This window comes from Chiloscyllium punctatum, chromosome 1 (genome assembly GCF_047496795.1).
Source record: "Chiloscyllium punctatum isolate Juve2018m chromosome 1, sChiPun1.3, whole genome shotgun sequence".
Classification (NCBI taxonomy): Eukaryota; Metazoa; Chordata; class Chondrichthyes; order Orectolobiformes; family Hemiscylliidae; genus Chiloscyllium; species Chiloscyllium punctatum.
The window spans coordinates 32,284,689-32,306,793 of NC_092739.1; the positions used below are offsets into that span (position 1 = coordinate 32,284,689).

The 22,105-nt window shown below is 42.4% G+C and overlaps 1 protein-coding gene across 9 annotated transcripts in view; it reads left to right on the plus strand.

Annotated features, from left to right (window-relative positions):
* Window positions 1-22,105, plus strand: part of LOC140488060 (bifunctional heparan sulfate N-deacetylase/N-sulfotransferase 4-like) — a 905,491-nt gene that overhangs the window by 169,515 nt on the left and 713,871 nt on the right. For 8 of the 9 annotated variants that reach the window (XM_072587776.1, XM_072587868.1, XM_072588796.1 and 5 more), the window contains one exon: window positions 15,403-15,539. The gene's annotated coding sequence lies outside the window, so the exon portion shown is untranslated. Of the gene's footprint in view, window positions 1-6,358; window positions 6,477-15,402; window positions 15,540-22,105 lie in introns of all 9 variants that reach the window. The other variant, XM_072588105.1, reaches the window with a different exon arrangement.

Here is a 22,105-nt window from a genome sequence, read left to right on the forward strand (position 1 = left end):
TCAGACAGCAGGGTTGGAGAGAGATGACAGACCATGTCAGTGCCTGCAATATCATGCTCAGCTCCTGAATAAAATGCACAAGCAAAATTTTGTAATCTCACCAGAACTTCTGAATGGATAAGGGTTTTATTTCTTGAATTTAGAATTGGGAATTAATTGATTGATTATTTTATTGTCACTTGTACCAAAGTACAGTGAAAAGCTTTGTTTACGGACAATATGGGCAGATCATAGTAAGCAAGGATGTACAGAACAAAAGACTTAGACAGGGCATACCAGAGTGGTCAATGTTAGAAAGATCAGCATTATTTGAAAGTACAGAGTCCATTCAATAGTCTAATAACATGTAGGAAGAATCTGTCCCTAAACTACTGGTGCCAGTGGTCAGGCTTCGAAATCTTCCGCCTAATGAAAGAGGTTGTAGAATAGCTTACCAGGGTGCAATGGGTCTTTGTTGATTTTGGCAGCCAATCCACAGCAGCGAGCTGTGTAAGTGGAGTCCACGGATGGAATTGTTTATAATACTCAGAATGACAGAACGTCCAAATTATTTATTGATATTCTAAGTACATGGTCAAAGTATATGACTCTTTTATGCTTCAGTGCTAGTAAGGGAGTTCACAAAATAAATTAAATGGCTGTTGAAAAAGAGTGTAAAATATTTATGAATTATAACTCGACTACACAATCTGTTGAAAAAATTAATGTCAGCAATATTTAGGGATATATGCTTAATTGAGTGCCACCCTTAGCTGAGTAGGAATAGTTTCATAAACAAAAACAGAAATTGCTGGAAACGTTCAGCAGGTCTGGCAGCATCTGGGAAGAATCATAGAGATGTACAGCATGGAAACAGACCCTTCGGTCCGACTCATCCATGCTGACCAGACATGCTAAATTAATCTAGTCCCATTTGCAAGCACTTGACCAATATCCTTCTAAACCCTTCCTATTCATATACCCATCTAGATATCTTTTAGATGTTGTAATTCCACCAGCCTCCACCATTTCCTTTGGTAGCTCATTTCATACACACACCACCCTCTGTGTGAAAAGGTTGCTCCTTGGGCGGCACGGTGGCACAGTGGTTAGCACTGCTGCCTCACAGCGCCTGAGACCCGGGTTCAATTCTCGCCTCAGGCGACTGACTGTGTGGAGTTTGCACGTTCTCCCGGTATCTGCGTGGGTTTCCTCCGGGTGCTCCGGTTTCCTCCCACAGTCCAAAGATGTGCAGGCCAGGTGAATTGGCCATGCTAAATTGCCCATAGTGTTAGGTAAGGGGTAAATGTAAATGTAGATGTCGGGGTATGGGTGGGTCACGCTTCAGCGGGGTGGTGTGGACTTGTTGGCCCGAAGGGCCTGTTTCCACACTGTAAGTAATCTAATCTTAGGTCATGTTTATATCTTTCCCCTCTCACCCTAAACCTATGCCCTCTACACCAGGGAAAAGACCTTGTCTGTTTATCCTATCCATGCCCTTCATGATTTTATATATTCTCTATAAAGTCCACCATCAGCCTCCGTCGCTCCAGAGAAAACAGCCCCAGCCTATTGAGCCTCTCCCTACAGCTTAAACTCTACAACACTGGCACTATCATTGTAAATCTTTTCTGAACCCTTTCAAGTTTCACAACATCCTTTCAATAGGAGGGATACTAGAATTACACACAATATTCCAACAGTGGCCTAACTAATGTCCTGGACAGGTGCACCATGACCTCCCAATTCCTGTACTCAATACTTTCCGGATGAAGAGTTTATGCTCAAAATGTCAACTCTCCTGCTCCTCAGATGCTGCCTGACCAGCTGTGCTTTTCCAGCACCACACTCGACTCCTATACTCAATGCGCTGACCAGGCATCTGGATAGGTATATGAATAGGAAAGACTTGGAGGGATATAGGCCAAGTGCTGTCAACTGGGAAGACATTAGGTTAGAATATCTGGTCAGCATGGATGAGTTAGACTGAAGGGTTTGTTTCCATGCTGTACATCTCTATGACTCTATGACCAATAAAGCAAAGAGAAATCAGAATTAACTGCCTTCCTAATTCTGAGCAAGGATCACTGGACCCGAAACATTAATTCTGATTTCTCTTCATAGATACTACCAGACTTCCTGAGCTTTCTCTGCAACTTCTGTTTTTTGTTTCTGATTTATAGCATCCACACAGTTCTTTTGGTTTTTGTATCGGAATAATTTCAAGTTCAATTTTCACTCCAGGATTTGAATACGTGGTCTAACTTGAGACTTAAGTAGGACTGAGAAAGTGCTGCATTGTTGAAGAATGTCATCCTCATAAACTTAGTTGACATAATATATTCCCTTGTTTCTTCTTTTCATTCTTCTTTTCTGTGTCAACAGAGAAGATGATTAGGTAAATAAAATAGTCAACATCTTTAGGAAAATAACAGATGAAAGCCTGTAGAAATATTAAATTTTCAACTGTTAGCATCTGCAGTATTTGATCTCTGCCTCGAAAAGATACACACAGCTACTGTATGCTCAGTGCCTGCCTCCGTAACCAACTCATCCCACACGGACTCCGGACCACCTTTAAACCAGCAGAGTTCGGACCCGAACAGGACAAACCATATAGACTACAGATTCAAAAACACCAGCAACAGTTCTCCTTCACGATCCTCCACTCCACGCTTGCAGCAATGCGCCGGCACCTAACCTCTCTCCAGTCAGCCCTGCCTTAGCTGAGGGCCACACTTTCTCAGAATTGCAAAGGACCCACTCTGTACTACATCCATAGGAAAATTCATACTCTCAACAAACAGTATTTCAACTCCATCTCAAACATCAAAAACTGTAAGTACAACAACTTTTTATCTACCCACCTCCATAACCAGCGCTCCTCAAACATTCCAGAAGATACCCCTGGCCTGTGGAACTATATAGACTCCATTAGCCATGCAGCTGGTGCAGCTGCCACCCCCCACGCCGATTGATGATGTCACTTCCGCCCCCATCATGGCCATTCCCACAACCACTTCCGCCCCTCACAATTCGTCATACATCACACGTGACATCACTTCTGCCCCTCACATCATCGCTGATGTCACACGCTCAGTGACTTCCGCCACCCCTACTGCCATGTCTGCCACCACTTCCGTCCCCACCAATGCCACTCACCTGCATTCTGCTGACACGCCCCCCACATATCCCACTGTCACCATTCCCGGCCCCCAGAACCCTGAGGGGAACACCACCCCTGCTCGTGACTCCACCCCCATTCCCCCCACCATCACACCCACTCCAGTTACTTACTCCGCCCCCAGCCCCCAGCTCCACACCCACACACCAGATCCCAGCTCCCAGCCCTGCCGAGTTTTCACCATCCCTCCAGACTTTCCCCTCACTGAGGATGAACGATCAGTCCTCAGCAAAGGACTCACCTTCATCCCCCTCCATCTGCGCACCAATGAATTTAATACACGCCGTGATGTCGAACACTTCTTCTGCCGCCTCCGCCTCCGAGCTTACTTTCACAATCAAGACTCCCGCCCACCTTCTGAGGACCCCTTCGCCCACCTCCAATACACTGCATCCACCTGGACACCCTGCGCTGGCCTATTACCCGCCTCGACCTCTTCATTTCCAACTGCCTCAACCTGTCTCCCCCCCTCCCCCACTCCAACCTCTCACCCTCACAACGCGCAGCCCTCCAATCCCTCTGCTCCAATCCCAACCTCACCATCAAGCCAGTGGATAAAGGGGGTGCAGTGGTAGTCTGGCACACTGACCTCTACACCGCTGAAGCCAAACGCCAACTCGCGGATACCTCTTCCTACTGCCCCCTCGACCATGACCCCACCCCCCATCACCAAACCATCATCTCCCAGACCATACAGAACCTCATCACCTCAGGAGATCTCCCACCCACAGCTTCCAACCTTATAGTCCAGGAACCCCGCACTGCCCGGTTCTACCTCCTTCCCAAGATCCACAAGCGTGACCACCCTGGCCAACCCATTGTCTCAGCATGCTTCTGTCCCACTGAACTCATCTCTACTTATCTCGACACTGTCCTATCCCCCCAAGTCCAGGAACTCCCCACATACGTTCAAGACACCACACACCCTCCACCTCCTCGAAGACTTCCGTTTCCCCGGCCCCCAACGCCTCATCTTCACCATGGATATCCAATCCCTCTACACCTCCATCCACCATGACCAGGGCCTCCAAGCCCTCTGTTTTTTCCTCCCCCGACGTGCCCAACAGTACCCTTCCACTGACACTCTCATTCATTTGGCTGAACTGGTTCTTACGCTTAACAATTTCTCCTTCGAATCCTCCCACTTCCTCCAGACCAAAGGGGTAGCCATGGGTACACGTATGGGCCCCAGCTATGCCAGTCTCTTTGTTGGCTATGTAGAGCAGTTGATCTTCCGTAATTACACCGGCACCCCTCCCCACCTCTTCCTCCGCTACAGTGATGACTGCATTGGTGCCACCTCATGCTCCCGCGAGGAGGTTGAGCAATTCATCAACTTCATGAACACATTCCACCCTGACCTTAAATTTACCTGGACCATCTCTGACACCTCCCTCCCTTTCCTGGACTTTTCCATCTCCATTAATGACAACCGACTTGACACTGACATTTTTTACAAACCCACCAACTCCCATACCTACCTGGATTACACCTCTTCCCACCCTACCACTTGCAAAAATGCCATCCCGTATTCCCAATTCCTCCGCCTCCGCCTATCTGCTCCCAGGAGGACCAGTTCCACCACAGAACACACCAGATGGCCTCCTTCTTTAGGGACCACAATTTCCCTTCCCACGTGGTTAAAGATGCCCTCCAATGCATCTCGTCCACATCCCGTACCTCCGCCCTCAGACCCCACCCCTCCAACTGTAACAAGGACAGAACGCCCCTGGTGCTCACCTTCCACCCTACCAACCTTTGCATAAACCAAATCAGCCGCCCACATTTCCGCCACCTCCAAACAGACCCCACCACCAGGGATATATTTCCCTCCCCACCCCTTTCCACCTTCCGCAAAGACCGTTCCCTCCGTGATTACCTGGTCAGGTCCACGCCCCCCTACAACCCACCCTCTCATCCTGGCACCTTCCCCTGCCACCACAGGAACTGCAAAACCTGCGCCCACACCACCTCCCTCACCTCCATCCAAGGCCCTAAAGGAGTCTTCCACATCCATCAAAGTTTTACCTGCACATCCACTAATATCATTTATTGTATCCGTTGCTCCCGATGTGGTCTCCTCTACATTGGGGAGACTGGACGCCTCCTAGCAGATCGCTTTAGGGAACATCTCCGGGACACCCACACCAATCAACCACACCGCCCCGTGGCCCAACATTTCAACTCCCCCTCCCACTCTGCCGAGGACATGGAGGTCCTGGGCCTCCTTCACCGCCGTTCCCTCACCACCAGACGCCTGGATGAAGAACGCCTCATCTTCCGCCTCGGAACACTTCAACACTTCAATGTGGACTTCAACAGTTTCCTCATTTCCCCTTCCCCCACCTCACCCTAGTTCCAAACTTTCAGCTCTGCACTGTCCCCATGACTTTTCCTACATGCCTATCTTCTTTTCCACCTATCCACTCCACCCTCCTCCCTGACCTATCACCTTCATCCTCCCCCGCACTCACCTATTGTACTCTATGCTACTCTCTCCCCACCCCCACCCTCCTCTAGCTTATCTCTCCATGCTTCAGGCTCACTGCCTTTATTCCTGATGAAGGGCTTTTGCCCGAAATGTCGATTTTGCTGCTCCTCGGATGCTGTCTGTACTGCTGCGCTCTTCCAGCACCATTAATCCGAAATCTGGTTTCCAGCATCTGCAGTCATTGTTTTTACCCAATATTTTTAATGCTGAAACGACCTTTCATTATTCATTCCATTATTAAATTGGCTGTAAAGTGTTTTGAGATGTTTGCTGGTCATGAAATGAGCTATATAATTTTAACTTCTGTTTCTGTTAAAGTAAAATTTAAAAAAAAAACTCATTCATGTAGTACCTTTCCAAATCTCAGGGTATTTTAAAACACTTTGCTGCCATTACCTTGCTTTCGAAGTGTAGTTAGTGTTGCAATGTTGGAAACACAGCAGCCATTCTGTGCACAGCTCGCTCCCTCAAAGGTGATGGCAAGCAGGTAATTGTTTTTGTGATGTTGATTGAGGGATAAATATCTACCAAGATGCTGAGGATAAAGAACTCCCCGCTGTTCTTTGAAATAATGCCGTGGGATCTTTCGTATCCACCTGAGAGAGCAGTTGTGGCCTCTTTATGAAGATGGTGACTCTGATAAAGGGAGCATTCTTTGTTGTTATACTGGAACAATAGCTAAAATGTTTTGTCTTCCATTCTAGGAGTGAAATTTGAACCCACAACCTTTGAATATGAGGCAACTGCACCGACCAACTGATATATGGCTGATACAATTTTCAAATTTACATCAGTACTTCCAACACGCATGAAAGCCTAAGGGTGATGCGCCTCTGCTTTACATTGTTAAACTGCTTAGAATAATTATTGGAAAGTATATTCATTGGATGCATTAAATTAAGACATGAAAAGCTAAACCCTTGCATGGTAGCAGTAGCAAGTACAGCAATCCAAAGAGGTTTAATGGCCACACAGAGGACAATTTTGCTCTTAGCATTTATAGCAATTGCATTTCTAAGTTTATTACATTTAACTAACCAATTGTCATGTAGTGAAGACAAGATGAAGAATTGATGTAGTCACTATTTGTGCTACATGCTAAGTTGGGCAGTCGGTGCATAACATGGACCAGCAGCAGCAACAGTTAGATTGTCTGTTAGCACATTTTGCAACTTTATGGTTGTGAGTGAAACATTCTACAGTGACTGCCTCCATTCACAGATTCTTCAGTATTGAACAACTTTGTATTCATCAAAAGATGACATCCTGGCTCACGTTGATAAGTATCAGGTAACCTTCATGTTGTGTAAGCATCAGGGGATGACCATTCTCAGTGAGGAAAGGCTCAAATATCTGTACCGATTTTCATTTGTATCATTAACATGGAGACCCCCATCATCGGTATCTGACTGCAGGCATGGTTGAGGTGCTGATGTGGTTAAGGGGCATTGTACTAGGTGGGAGGATGAGTAGGGTTTTGGAGAAGTGGGTTTGGGGATGGTTGGGACCTAGAGAGATGATGGGAAATGTTTTGGTTGAAAGAGTTTGTTATGGATATTGTGGGGGAATGGATAAATGGGTTTGTCATTGTGGGATGGGAGTGGGTTTGGATTGAGAGATGGATTGTGCTTATGTGCTGCTGGGGAATGCATTGGGCAGGTGTGAAAGATTGTAGGATATGGTTGACATCAGGGGTTGAATTGGAGGTGGAAAGGTCTAGGGTGGGGTAAATTGGCAAGACCATGTCAACATTGTTGCTGCAAACTGTGTAGAAGTTGGATACTGTACAACAGGTGATTTGTTGTTTCTTTAAGCTTCTCCATCATTTGCAAGGTCAGTGTCAACAGTGTGATGGAATAACCCCTGTTCAGTGAAATGGATACATGTGCACTAACATTCAAGAATTTCAACTTCGTTAGATGCAGAGAGGACCAGTTATGCAGTGATGCTACCTAGAATGGTCATCCATTGATGCTTACACAACATGAAGATTGTCTGATACTTATTAGCCTGAGCCAGGATGTCAGCCAAATCTTGTGGTGAATACAAAGTTGTTCAATATTGAAGAATCTGTGAATGGAGCCGGTCACTGTAGAATGTTCCACTAACAAACATAAGGTCGCAAAATATGCTGACAGACAATCCTGCTGTTGCTGCTGACGGTCCATGTTATCCACTGACTGCCCAACTTAGCATATGGCACAAATAGTGACCACATCAATTCTTCATTTTGTATTCTGCACATGACAATTGGTCAGACTCGATGTCTACCTCCTACACCATTCTCACCCTTTGACTGCAGTGAATATATTCTAGAGGATGTGAAACAGCATTTCAGCAAGATAACTCAATAACAATTGCCATTGACATGTCCATTGTTGGCAACTGGGACAGAGAAGCATGATAATGAGAAGATCATCACATCTAAGGCATGTAACATCCTGAGTTAGCCAAATGTCACCAGTTTCTTCAGTGTCACTGAGTCATAAATTCTGACATTCCATACTTAACTATGCAATTGTAGAGGTACCATTTCCATACATTGTTGAACAAGAAGGCATTCCAACACTCTCTAGGGGCAATTAGAATTCAGCAGTAAATGCTGCTATACCATCATGTTAATTTTTAAAACTATTATTAATGAAGACATTTTTTGTTAATATTTCTGATGAAATTACAGTAATATCCAAAGAGATTCCACTGCTGCTTCAGGTAGAAAAGCTGACTGAACTAATTATTGGTCTCAGTACATGTAGACTGCAGCAAATCTTACCCCCCAATGGGTATTTCCTGTCCTCTTTCAAGATGTAGATTAATTGTGAACATTTGGAAAATTATTACTTATTTAGTTCCAATATGGTGAAAATCCCTTGCAAACCAACTTGCCATTGTTAATTTGCAAATATTTAAACTGAAACTGAATGTGATCTATTCTTTGTGGCAACCAAAGTATATTTAACTTCCTACAATTTATCTTGTAGTGTGATCAGTTATAATTCAATTGATTGATATTAAAGTTGAGTGTGCCTTTTACATCATTATGACATCAGAAAATAAAGTATTTTGTCTAATTTTAGACATGTAGTAACTCCTGTAATAGAGTTGCTGTACTCAAGCTGACAGAATATATAATACAACAACATTCAGAATAACACCACAGCCAAACTTGATGTAAAAGTTGTAAATATTTCTGTGTCTGAGGCTGCAGAGAGGGCTAGGCTTCAATATTATGTAGTCAGTTAGCCATGGATGCCCGATATCTATTTCACAGCAGATGGCCACTAAGACTGTTTGATCTCGCAATCTGACCTGCACATTATTTACAACAGGGGGCAGCAAGTAAGCTAGATCAGACATGGCCAGAGATCACGTTATCCACCATGTTTGGAAAGTGTCCAGCAGTTCTACAGATCACAATGTATAATATAGGATCTTGATTTTCATTGTGCTTGAAGTAGGTAGGTCTCCAGTGACCAAGTGGAAGGCCACTTTGAGCATATTAGCTTAGAGGTCTAATCTGCTGCTTCATTCCTTATGACATTGCAGATAGTTGTGAAATTTGCAGGCACATCCAAAGGAATCCAGTCGTGCTGGACATTTGTTTGGTTGTAGAATTTAAAAACAAAATGCTGTTCATTTCATGTATTTGCTGCCAATGGATAAATATCAGAATTTGTGTCATAATGATTTTGTCCACAGTATAAGGCACAGGTTTATGGAACATGTTTTATTTAAACAGCATCCAGAGCCTTTTTGATTTAAGTAACAAAACCATTGTGTTTGTTAGAAACATAGGAATATAAATAAGAGCCTGCCTTTATGCATCATGGCTCCTCTATGCTTTTTCTCCATCTATATGTCTTAGTTCTATAAGCGTTAATACCTTTACCTGACAAGAATCTGGCCTAATTTTGACATTTGTAGTGACTTACCTGTAATAGGTTCTTCTTTTGAGGAAGAAAGACCTGGATTTCCTCTGCACCTTTTGTGGAGAAGTGCCTCTGTTTTCACTCCTGATTGGCCCAATTCTAAATTTAATATTGTGATCATTTGCAGTGAACTTCCCAAGAAGAAAATCATTTTACTCCATCAACCCTAACTTTCACTCATCCTAAAATCTTAGTTACATCCCCTTTTAATCTTTTATATTCAAGAACAAAGTAAGCTCAACCTTTGCAAACTGCACTCATAATTAGTTGTTTTTCGTCCCAGTAGCATTGTGGTGAATCTACTCTGCACTTGCTCATTTCCTTAAATTCAAAGTGGATGGCCTTACCCTTTTTCATATTGAACTCTATCTGCCACAGTTTTGTCCATTTACTTAACATCCCATTATTCCTTTAAATTTTCTACTTTCCATCTATATTATTTACTGCACCACTTAACTTAGTGAAAGCAGCAAACTCAGATATATAACTCTTTTTCTTCACCCAAATCATTTATTAATTTGACCATATTTCATGTTAGCCATTCTGCACAAATCTTGTAAAATCTTCCAATGAATTGCGGTTCATAAATCTCATTTGCCAAGAAAGAATTTCTCATCGATATGCTAGAATTTAGATATTCCTATTCAACATCAAAAAAATTGTATTTCTGCTGTGCAGTTCAAAGCAGTCTGTGCCTGTCCAGTCATCTACAAAATGCACCAAGTATTTAATAATAAAGACCTCTACAAATCAAACATCTCTTAGTAGAGCAGCTGTCATCAATATACTCTTGTACAGCAATAAGCCACATAGTAGTACAAGAGAAATTACATTAGCAAACCCTTTGCAACATTCTCCAGATCCAATGGCAGCACTGTCAAACAAATGGCAATGTCCTTCTTGAAGTCAGTTCTTCAAGGCTGCAGGCAAATCTTCAGCACAGTCAAAAATAATGGCCTTAAAGTTTCTCCCTCCTCAGTATTGTCCCTCAACTCTCATATAGCCAGTATTCCAGGGGAGTAGAAAGTGTAAGTATGACATTAATGTATAAGAAGAGCTTACTATAGGAAGAACATACTACCAAACATTCAAGATACTGACTTGATGTAGAAAGGATGATTCCCCGTGCCTGTGGGGTCCAGAACCAGGAGAGACGATCTCAGAATAAATGTAAGTGATTTAGGATTGAGATGAGGAGGAACATCTTCACTGAAAATGTGGTGACTCTTTGGAATTCTGTACTCCAGAGTGCAGTGGAAGCTCAGTCATTAAATAATTTCAAGAGATGGATTGATAGATTTCTGGTTATGAATTCTATCAAGGGATGTGAGGATAGTGTGGAAATATGGTATTGAGGTGGATGATCTCGAATGGCAGGGCAGGCTTGAGAGGTTTAATGGCACCCGTGCTCCTGTTCAACTGCCACGGTTGGCTGTTGAAGATGAGTACTTCACAAGGAGCTGCCGGCATGAGTGAATGTACATTTTAGTCGTTCTCAATTTTGTGTGGGCATGTCCTGAGATAAATGCTGAGGCATTTCAAGTCTGTGCCTATTCTGAATGTGCTACTTTTGCCTCAGCACATACTTGATGGACTGTACCAGTCTGTGTTGATGTACACTGTGGATTATGCAATCACATAACATATCTTTCACCTCACACTTCAGCTTCTTTTGCATGTGATCACTATACTTTCCGAGACAGTTGATTGATGAGATTACATCCTTTCAGAGGTGCAAGACAGCATCAGATTTGAAGTTCCCTATGTCTGGTTACAAGTGTTGCAAGTCCATTTGTTGGTCCATTTGCGCATGTTGGTCCATTTGTGTAAACCTGATAAACTTTTTGTGGTTTCTATGCAAAATTGCCACAGTAGGGTGTATCATTCACATCTAATGATCCAGATATATATCCTTCAGCATTCTGACTAGTAGGATGTTTGTCCTCACTTGCGTGCTGACTTTGATCCTGGGTATGTAGTTTGCCAAATTTCATTGGACATATGATGGCAAAAGCATTGAACTGTTTGACTTTGATCATACAATAGCTCACCTTCACGAAATGGAAATCCATTGGTTGCAGATTCTTCCAGTCTTCACTTTATTACTCGTGCAGCTAACCTTATGCACAAGCTTGTGTTTATGCAGGTCTCGAGCATTTTCCTTACGAACATGTGACACCATGTTTTTGTTTCTTTGCATTCTACTATCATCTCTGGTTGCATCTTTGAAAGCACATTTTCTCCTATAGATGAGTCCAATGTCCTTTTGCAGACATCACTGTGGGGACAGCAAATCACACTTGCCACACATTTGGCTTGTTTTTTGCATCTTCGAGTCTGTGCTGATACCAAGAACTGCACCGAAAGATTGCAAATGTTGTCTGATTACAATGGCTTCATGTGTTTTACTAATTTTAAGTGGTACGACAATATTGTGAAATTTTGTTTTCTCCAAGAGGTTTTCTAGAACAGCTTCACGAGGCATTGAAGTGATAACCTGCTCTATTATGCACACAGTCAGCTCAGTCCCTGATACCTATTCCTTGCCTTTGGTATGCATCTTATGACAAGCTGATCAATTGATCCTTGTTGTGTTGCCCATCGGACCCAGTTCTCTTTTACACAAAGCTTATTTTCTAGCATTTCATGCTAAGACAGGTCTTAAGTGTTGATTCTGTGCAACCCCTCCATTTTCACTTTATTTATTTTTTAATTTTCACTATTTATTTTGTTTTATTTTCACTGTTTATTTACCTAGTTCTGCAACAGATAAAAGCGTGACTCCATCCATCACTTACAGAGCCTAAATTCACCAAGGTCCTGCTAATACATGTTGGGTCTGGGTGGGTTACTCTTTGGAGGGTGGGTGTGGACTGGATGGGCCGAAGGGCCTGTTTCCACACTGTAGTAATTCTACGGGTCTATATTTGGTAGTAATTTTTCTAATGTTCTCTGGCTTTTACGAATTCGGTTGTCATGTCGGGTTTTACTATAAGTTTTACTCCTATAAACCGTTTGGTGATTCGACAATGCAGCTGTCATGTTTCCTCAATTTTTTAAGAAAAACGCCTGTCTGCTGTTTTCAGCTGTGGCTCTTTTTTTTTGCCTTGTCAACAGCTCAACTTGAAACCAAATCCCTGCCTTAGCAGAGTCTCAGAGCAAATTGAGTTCCAAAGTAGAGTCACATTAGACTCAAATCGTAACTGTATTTCTCTTCTCTCAGATGTTGCCAAACCCTGTGTCTATGCAGCATGTTTATTCTCCAGAATCCACAAACCTGTTTTTATCATAAATTAATGCTTGCTGTTCTTGTTGTGCTGTCTTTCTTTCTGGTGTCCCAGTGTAGAGTGTAAATGTAATATCTGTGCTGTTTCAAATGTCTGGTGTAAAGTCTATGGTTTTCAAGCTCAACCACTGCTTTTGTTCTTTAAAGAAAGTACTGTGTGTTGCTGATGTCATTTTTTTGTCTTTTTGCTAAGTAACACAGGTTAAGTGGTTTGGCTGCCATTTACATGAAAATTTACCATAGGTTTATTGAACAGCTTACAGTTATGGATAACTATATATGCATTCTCTTCTAGATTGCGGCTGCTGGGATGCACGATGGAAGTTGGTCATACATTTTCATCTTGGCCCTTAACTTATCAGCTCGTAAAATAGCAGAGCTCATAAATGAATAATGCTTAAGCCATTACCTGCTTCTTTTTGTGATGATGTATGGGATGATGTAACAGTGACATTCATAGTCATATGTTAGACTCAGAAGACAAAAATGGCAGACTATACCAGAGAGAGAAGCCAAAAGAGAAAATGCTGGAAAATCTCAGCAGATCTGACAGCATCTGTAAGGAGAGAAAAGAGCTGATGTTTCGAGTCTAACTGACCCTTTGTCAGCTTTGACAAAGGGTCAGTTAGACTCGAAACGTCAGCTCTTTTCTCTCCTGACAGATGCCGTCAGACCTGCTGAGATTTTCCAGCATTTTCTCTTTTGGCTTCAGATTCCAGCATCCGCAGTAATTTGCTTTTATGCCAGAGAGAAAGATGTGATACCTCACAGTAGAGTACATATTATCATGTAAGTAAGCTGAATTGTGTAGTAACCAACCAGAGTTAGACTGCTATTGTTCCAAGGTAGAAGAAACCTTGTTAATATATATTAGACCATAAAGTTACCCAAACAGACATTCAAAGGGAGAAGCAAGTCACAAAACACTTGCTGTTCTTTGTTTTAATTTAGAAGGAAACAATTTCACTTTCTGAGTATAGAGTCATAGATCATATGGCGTGGAAATAGACCCTTCACTCCAATTTGTCTGAGCTAACCCAAACTAAACAAGTCAAATTTGTCTGTTTTTGATCTTTCTAAACCTTTCCTATTTATGTACCTGTCCAAATATGTTTTAACTGTTAAAGACGTTCCTGGTTTATCAAACTGAAAGTGAAAGTAAGTTAGAAAAGGAACAGGTCATTCTGCTATAATGCGTGTTTTGTTAATGCAAATTTGCTGTTACGTGATTGATGAATTGGTGATGCTGTTTCTAATGCGCAAACTTTTAAAACATGTATTGGCTGTAACATGATTACATCACCAACAGTTTAAATGCTGTCTCTAAAGTGTGATTTTTCCATAATGCGGGGTTGCACAAGAACACAACCATCACATTATAGAAGATCTACTTGTAGACTGTTCATTCTTTTAGATTGAATGCAAAATAGATGGATAAACATAGCAGGAATATTATGGGGAAATCAGGAAGTGACAGACATCATTAATGATTTTTATATCAATTATCATGAGTGATGATTGTGAATAAATTATAAATACATCTGACTAATTTAGGAATCCCTGTGAAGCATAAAAAATGAAGTAGCGTTGTTGATGAAGTTGTTCTTTTGGGGCTGCAAATTGATAAGTAAGGTATAGAGGTCAGTGTGCTTCGTATGATTTTTTTGCTTCTTAAATTATGGTCAGAAAACTAGGCTGGAGCACAGATCTCCATGCCCAAATTCCTGATATACATTAGGAGAAAGTGAGGACTGCCGATGCTGGAGATCAGAGTTGAAGAGTGTGATGCTGGAAAAACACAGTTGGTCAGGCAGCATCCACGGATCAGGAGAGTTGGGCCTGATGAAGAGCTTATGCTCGAAACGTCATCTCCTGTTCCTCAGTTGCTGCCTGACCGGCTGTGCTTTTCCAGCACCCCATTCCTGATATACATTCACAGTTTCTAGATGCTCAAGGGCCATGCTGGAATGCTGATTCAGAAAATCTCATGCAAACACAAGTCAATAAAGTACAGGTTATGCAAAGGCCTTACAGAACTGAGGATTGAAACATACCTTTTCCCCCAAAAAATAGGGGTTACATCCTCTGATTTCATCAAATTGAGGAACTGCCAACTAAAATATTAAATGCAACTGATGTTGTGTCAAGTAATTTCTTGAAAACAAATTCCTTTTGGGAGCAAAACAAAACTGACTAGACATGAGGTACCTATATCAATTGACTTTGAATATCTCAAGTAGTGAGTGATATAATTTCAAACGTGGACCATGGATATTTAACAAATGTGTGAAAAAATAGCAATGTTTCCACGATTTTATTTAGCAATAAAATCAAGAGGGATGTATAGAGGATGGCTGGTCAATTATTTTCCACTATTACTCCAAGTCAACAAAATTCCTCTTCTTCATTTAAATAATGATGCTACCAACTGCAACAATGTTTCTCTATGGTCATACGCTATTCCTTATCTATTTAGAATGTTTATTGAATTCCCAATGTTCTAATTGTATTTCTTTTCATCATCAAACTGCAGATGGAGAGAAGGAAGACACACAGAATCCCTGCTACGAGAATGAAACCACAACCTACTCAAAGCTCCTTATAGAACAAAGTTCATAATCATCAAGCAACTGAGGACTTGTGAATTGTAACTCTTATCTCCAGAGACAGGTTTGTTTAATCCTGATGCTTTTGACTAAATTCTGTCTGTCCTGATGTGTGTATTTTCCTGAAAGCTGTGTTTTTTTTAAAATTTAACTTCAGTTTTGATACCTGACAGAAAAAATAAAACTTCAGAGCTCTGGTCGGGCATCATATCAAATATGCTGAGTTTAGGATTAATCCTTTAACTTGAATTAAAAATGCGCGTGTTCAAGCCACTCCATACAGATAATGCATAATCAAGGCTGATGCATCAGTGCAATAGAAAGGATGCTTATATTGTTAGAAGTACCATCTTATTGCTAAGACATTATACTGAGGCTATATCAACTCTCTCAGGATGGAGAAAATCTCAAGATGATATGGAAAGCAAAGCAGAAGAGTTCTGCCAGCATTTGGATTAATATTTGTTCCTCAACCAACAATCAATAAAATGAATTATGTGTACTTATTCTAATTCAAGAACAAGCTTCCTCATTTCTGATATTATGACAGTGACTGCAACTCCAAACCACGTCATTGATAACATGGCATCCACACTTTATTTGTTAATATTTGTTTTCTTTTGTTATTATTTACCATACATTGGCAGGAAATTCCTGGATTGTTTCCTGTTCACCTTTGTGATTTAAGAACAGAGTTTGCGAGAATAATGTTGGCATACATAAGCAGATTGGCTGCCACAATACTGATGATGCGACATGTAGTAGATTGGGAGCAATTCTGAGGAAATTCCTCACTGATTTAGAACATAGAACATAGAACATAGAACAATACAGCACAGAACAGGCCCTTCGGCCCACGATGTTGTGCCAAACTTCTATCCTAGATTAAGCACCCATCCATGTACCTATCCAAATGCCGCTTAAAGGTCGCCAATGAATCTGACTCTACCACTCCCACGGGCAGCGCATTCCATGCCCCCACCACTCTCTGGGTAAAGAACCCACCCCTGACATCTCCCCTATACCTTCCACCCTTCACCTTAAATTTATGTCCCCTTGTAACACTCTGTTGTACCCGGGGAAAAAGTTTCTGACTGTCTACTCTATCTATTCCTCTGATCATCTTATAAACCTCTATCAAGTCACCCCTCATCCTTCGCCGTTCCAACGAGAAAAGGCCGAGAACTCTCAACCTATCCTCGTACAACCTACTCTCCATTCCAGGCAACATCCTGGTAAATCTTCTCTGCACCCTCTCCAAAGCTTCCACATCTTTCCTAAAGTGAGGCGACCAGAACTGCACACAGTACTCCAAATGTGGCCTAACCAAAGTCCTGTACAGCTGCAACATCACCTCACGACTCTTGAATTCAATCCCTCTGCTAATGAACGATAATACTCCATAGGCCTTCTTACAAACTCTATCCACCTGAGTGGCAACCTTCAAAGATCTATGTACATAGACCCCAAGATCCCTCTGTTCCTCCACCTGACCAAGAACCCTACCATTAACCCTGTATTCCGCATTCTTATTTGTTCTTCCAAAATGGACAACCTCACACTTGGCAGGGTTGAACTCCATCTGCCACTCCTCAGCCCAGCTCTGCATCATATCTAAGTCCCTCTGCAGCCGACAACAGCCCTCCTCACTGTCCACAACTCCACCTATCTTCGTATCATCTGCAAATTTACTGACCCACCCTTCGACTCCCTCATCTAAGTCATTAATAAAAATTACAAACAGCAGAGGACCCAGAACTGATCCCTGCGGAACTCCACTTGTAACTGGACTCCATGCTGAATATTTACCATCTACCACCACTCTCTGACTTCGACCAGTTAGCCAGTTTTCTATCCAATTGGCCAAATTTCCCTCTATCCCATGCCTCCTGACTTTCCGCATAAGCCTACCATGGGGAACCTTATCAAATGCCTTACTAAAATCCATGTACACTACATCCACTGCTCTACCCTCATCCACATGCTTGGTCACCTCCTCGAAGAATTCAATAAGACTTGTAAGGCAAGACCTACCCTTCACAAATCCGTGCTGGCTGTCCCTAATCAAGCAGTGTCTTTCCAGATACTCGTAAATCCTATCCCTCAGTACCCTTTCCATTACTTTGCCTACCACAGAAGTAAGACTAACTGGCCTGTAATTCCCGGGGTTATCCCTATTCCCTTTTTTGAACAGGGGCACAACATTCGCTACTCTCCAGTCCCCTGGTACCACCCCAGTTGCACCCTGGTACCACCCCAGGCACCCCAGTGAAGACGAGAAGATCATTGCCAACGGTACTGCAATTTCCTCTCTTGCTTCCCACATAATCCTAGGATATATCCCGTCAGGCCCGGGGGACTTGTCTATCCTCAAGTTGTTCAAAATGTCCAACACATCTTCCTTCCTAACAGGTATCTCTTCTAGCTTATCAGTCTGTTTCACACTCTCCTCTTCAACAATACGGTCCCTCTCGTTCGTAAATACTGAAGAGAAGTACTTGTTCAAGACCTCTCCTATCTCTTCCGACTCAATACACAGTCTCCCACCACTGTCCTTGATCGGACCTACCCTCGTTCTCGTCATTCTCAGGTTTCTCACATACGCATAGAATGCCTTGGGGTTATCCTTGATCCTATCCGCCAAGGATTTTTCATGCCCTCTCTTAGCTCTCCTAATCCCTTTCTTCAGGTCCCTTCTGGCTATCCTGTATCCCTCCACTGCTCTGTCTGAACCTTGTTTCCTCAACCTTACGTAAGCCTCCTTCTTCCTCTTTACTAGACATTCAACCTCCCTCGTCAACCAAGGCTCCCTCACACGACCATTTCTTTCCTGCCTGATCGGTACATACATATCAAGGACACGTCGTATCTGCTCCTTGAAAAAGTTCCACATTTCCACCACATCCTTCCCTGACAGCCTATGCTCCCAACGAATGCTCCTCAAATCCTGTCTTACAGCATCGTAATTTCCCTTCCCCCAATTGTAAAAACTTCCTTGTTGTGCGCACCTATCTCTCTCCATAACCAAGGTGAAAGTCACAGAATTGTGGTCACCATCACCAAAATGTTCACCCACTAACAAGCCCACCACTTGTCCCGGTTCATTACCGAGTACCAAATCCAATATGGCCTCCCCTGTGGTTGGACAATCTACATACTGCGTTAGAAAAGCTTCCTGGACACACTGCACAAACACCGCCCCATCCAATCTACTTGATCTAAAGAGCTTCCAATCAATATTTGGGAAGTTGAAGTCGCCCATGACTACGACCCTGTGGCTTCTGCACCTTTCCAAAATCTGTTTCCCAATCTGTTTCTCCACATCTCTGCTGCTATTGGGGGGCCTATAATAAACACCCAACAAGGTGACTGCACCTTTCCTATTTCTGACTTCAGCCCATACCATCTCCAGAGGCAGATCCCCCTCAAACTTCCTTTCTGCAGCCGTTATACCATTTCTAATTAGCAATGCCACCCCCCCCCCTCCTTTTTTACCACCCTCCCTAATCTTACTGAAACATCTGTAACCAGGAACCTCCAACAGCCATTCCTGTCCCTCATCTATCCACGTTTCCGTGATGGCCACAACATCGTAGTCCCAGGTACCGACCCACGCCTTAAGTTCACCCACCGTATTTCTGATACTCCTTGCGTTGAAGTATACGCACTTGAGCCCATCTCTGTGTCCGCAAGTAGTCCCTGTCAGTGCTACCTTCTCCACAGCCTCCCTACAGTCTTGGACATCCTGACACACAGCTAGCTTACTTTGTAATATCTCGAATCTTATGATGCATTGAAGTGAAGATCATGTAAAATATTCTTTACTGACGTATGAAGATATGTATGATAAAGAATAGAGTGGACATCTAAAATTATATCAGAAACTTTTAAGTGGACAAAGACACTGGAATATTCTGTCGTTACTGATGGGTGCTTCTCCGAAAGGAATAACATCATTGTAATGATAAGTAGCTCAAAGAACCAATTGAAATATGAGCAAGAGGAGGCCATTTGGTCCTTTATCATTTAATCCGATTGTTTTTACTTATTGACCACAGCTTCACCTTTCTGTGTTGTTCCCACCATTCCTCGCGCCCTTTAATCGCCCTAGTATCTGCCTTGAATATATTCAACAACTGAACATCCACAGATCTCTGTGTTAGAGAATCCTGATTATCAGTCTTTAGAATGGCCACAGATACTTGGTTTATTGGTGTTAGTTGTTCTGCCGTATAGCCTGAAGGTTTTTCTTCATAAGAATTGACACTCATTGACAATCTATATCAATTTACACATGAATGTACATTAATTTAAGTAAGGAAACAGTAGAATTTACTCTTGCACACCAACTTAACATTCCTGTCTTTCATTTAAATGTTTCCTCAGTCTTGGCAAAGAGAGATCCTTGGTGTGCTGCTTGCTTAATTTAACCATGAATGTGCAGAATAGCTCCTGTGACTAGAATCCCGTATTTTAAATGGTATAATTTACTTTGGTGAATTGATATGAACAACTGAAAATGTTATGTTTTCCACATACCAGAACGAAGTAAAAACTCTTCTAACTATCCTCTGCTCCTACCTCTTCATTTTACCAAGATTTGTCACAATCTTCTTGCTATGAAACTTTTTCCATCTGTCCTATTTCAAACAGCATGTGTACCATTGTTTCTGTGGCTGTTTTTAAATCTGCCACTTTACCAGATGGGTAGGGATTAAAAGAATTTTCAGCACAAAGGGGCAGTGCCCACTTGGATTGAATCATCAATCCTGGTAAAAATTGTGATAAAAGTTATATATCTACGTTGAAAAGAGTCTTTTTTTCTCCCAGTCAACGAGCTTCTCCTCATTCAGTTGGGTATCATAGGAGGCAAAGTCTACCACAGCTGGGCAGCATTTTAAAAATATACCTTTCAAATTTGCTAACTAAAAAAAAACCTTGGCACATTTAAGAGTGACAAATCAGTGTCCATGCATTGTGAGTAACCCAATTTTAAAATCCTGAAAACAAGTTTTTTTGAACCATATAAAGCTGTTTTTAAATTAGATTGGGATATCGAAATCCCAGGGCATCAGTGACAGTAGCATTGGTGAAGTACACCAAGGGCTCATGGTGGTGGCAGCATCAGTGGAGGTGAAGTGGCACCGGGGAGTGGCAAGTCATGTTCTGGCAGTGCAATGAGGGAACTCATGGCTCCCCACCTTTGTCTGAACACTTAACAAGGAGTATAAAGTCAAACTTTATTTCTTTATTTCATCATTTTCCTACCTTTATATTCTATGTTTTGGTTTATTTTTGTTTTAAGATGCCACGAGGGAGAGGTGGTACCATACAACACTTTTCATTGTATTTTGTAACAAAATAACAGAGTCATAGGAATGTATAGCACGGAAACAAACCCTTCAGTCCAACCCTTCCATGCCAACCACATATTCCAACCCAACCTAGTCCCACCTGCCAGCACCCTGCCCATATCCATCCAAACCCTTCCTATTCATATACTCATCCAGATGCCTTTTACATGTTGCAATTGTACCAGCCTCCACCACTTCCTCTGGCAGCTCATTCCATACATGCACCACCCTCTGCATGAAACAGTTGCCCCTTAGGTCTTTTTTATATCTTTCCCCTCTCACCCTAAACCTATGCACTCGAGTGCTGGATTCCCCCACTCCAGGGAAGAGACTTTGTCAATTTATCCTATCCATGCCCCTCCTGATTTTATAAAGCTCTATAATATCACCCCTCAGCCTCAGATGCTCCTGGGAAAACAGCCCCAGCCGGTTGAACCTCTCCCTATAGCTCAAATCCTCCAACCCTGGCAACATCCTTGTAAATCTTTTCTGAACCTTTTCAAGATTCACATTATCTTTCTGATAGGAAGGAGTCCTGAATTACGTGCAATATTCCAATTGTGGCCTAACCAGTGTGCTGTACAGCCACAACATGACCTCCCAACTCCTTTACCCAGTTCTCTGACCAATAAAGGAGGCATACCAAACGCCTTTTTCAATATCCTATCGACATGTGACTCCACTTTCAAGGAGCTATGGATCTGCACTCCAAGGTCTCTTTGCTCAACAATTCTCCCAAGGACCTTACCATTAAGTGTATAAGTCCTGCTCTGATTTGCTTTCCCACAATGCAGCATCTTGCATTTACCTAAATTTAACTCCATCTGCCACTTTTCAGCCCATTGGACCACTTGATCAAGATCCTGTTGTAATCTGAGGTTACCTTCTTCGCTATCCACTACACCTCCAATTTTGGTGTTATCTGCAAACTTCATAACTATACCTTTTATGCTTACATCCAAATCATTTTTTATAAATGAAGAAAAGTAGTGGACCCAACACCGATCCTTGTGGCACTCCACTGGTCACAGGCCTCCAGTCTGAAAAACAAACCTCCACCACCACCCTCTGTCTTCGACCTTCAACCCAGTTCTGTATCCAACTGGCTAGTTCTCCCTGTATTCCGTGAGACCTAACCAGTCTCCTATGGTGAACCTTGTTGAACACCTTACTGAAGTCCATTTGGATCACATCTACTGCTCTGCCTTCATCAATCCTCTTTGTTACTTCTTCAAAAAACTCAAATCAAGTTTGTGAACATGATTTCCCACGCACA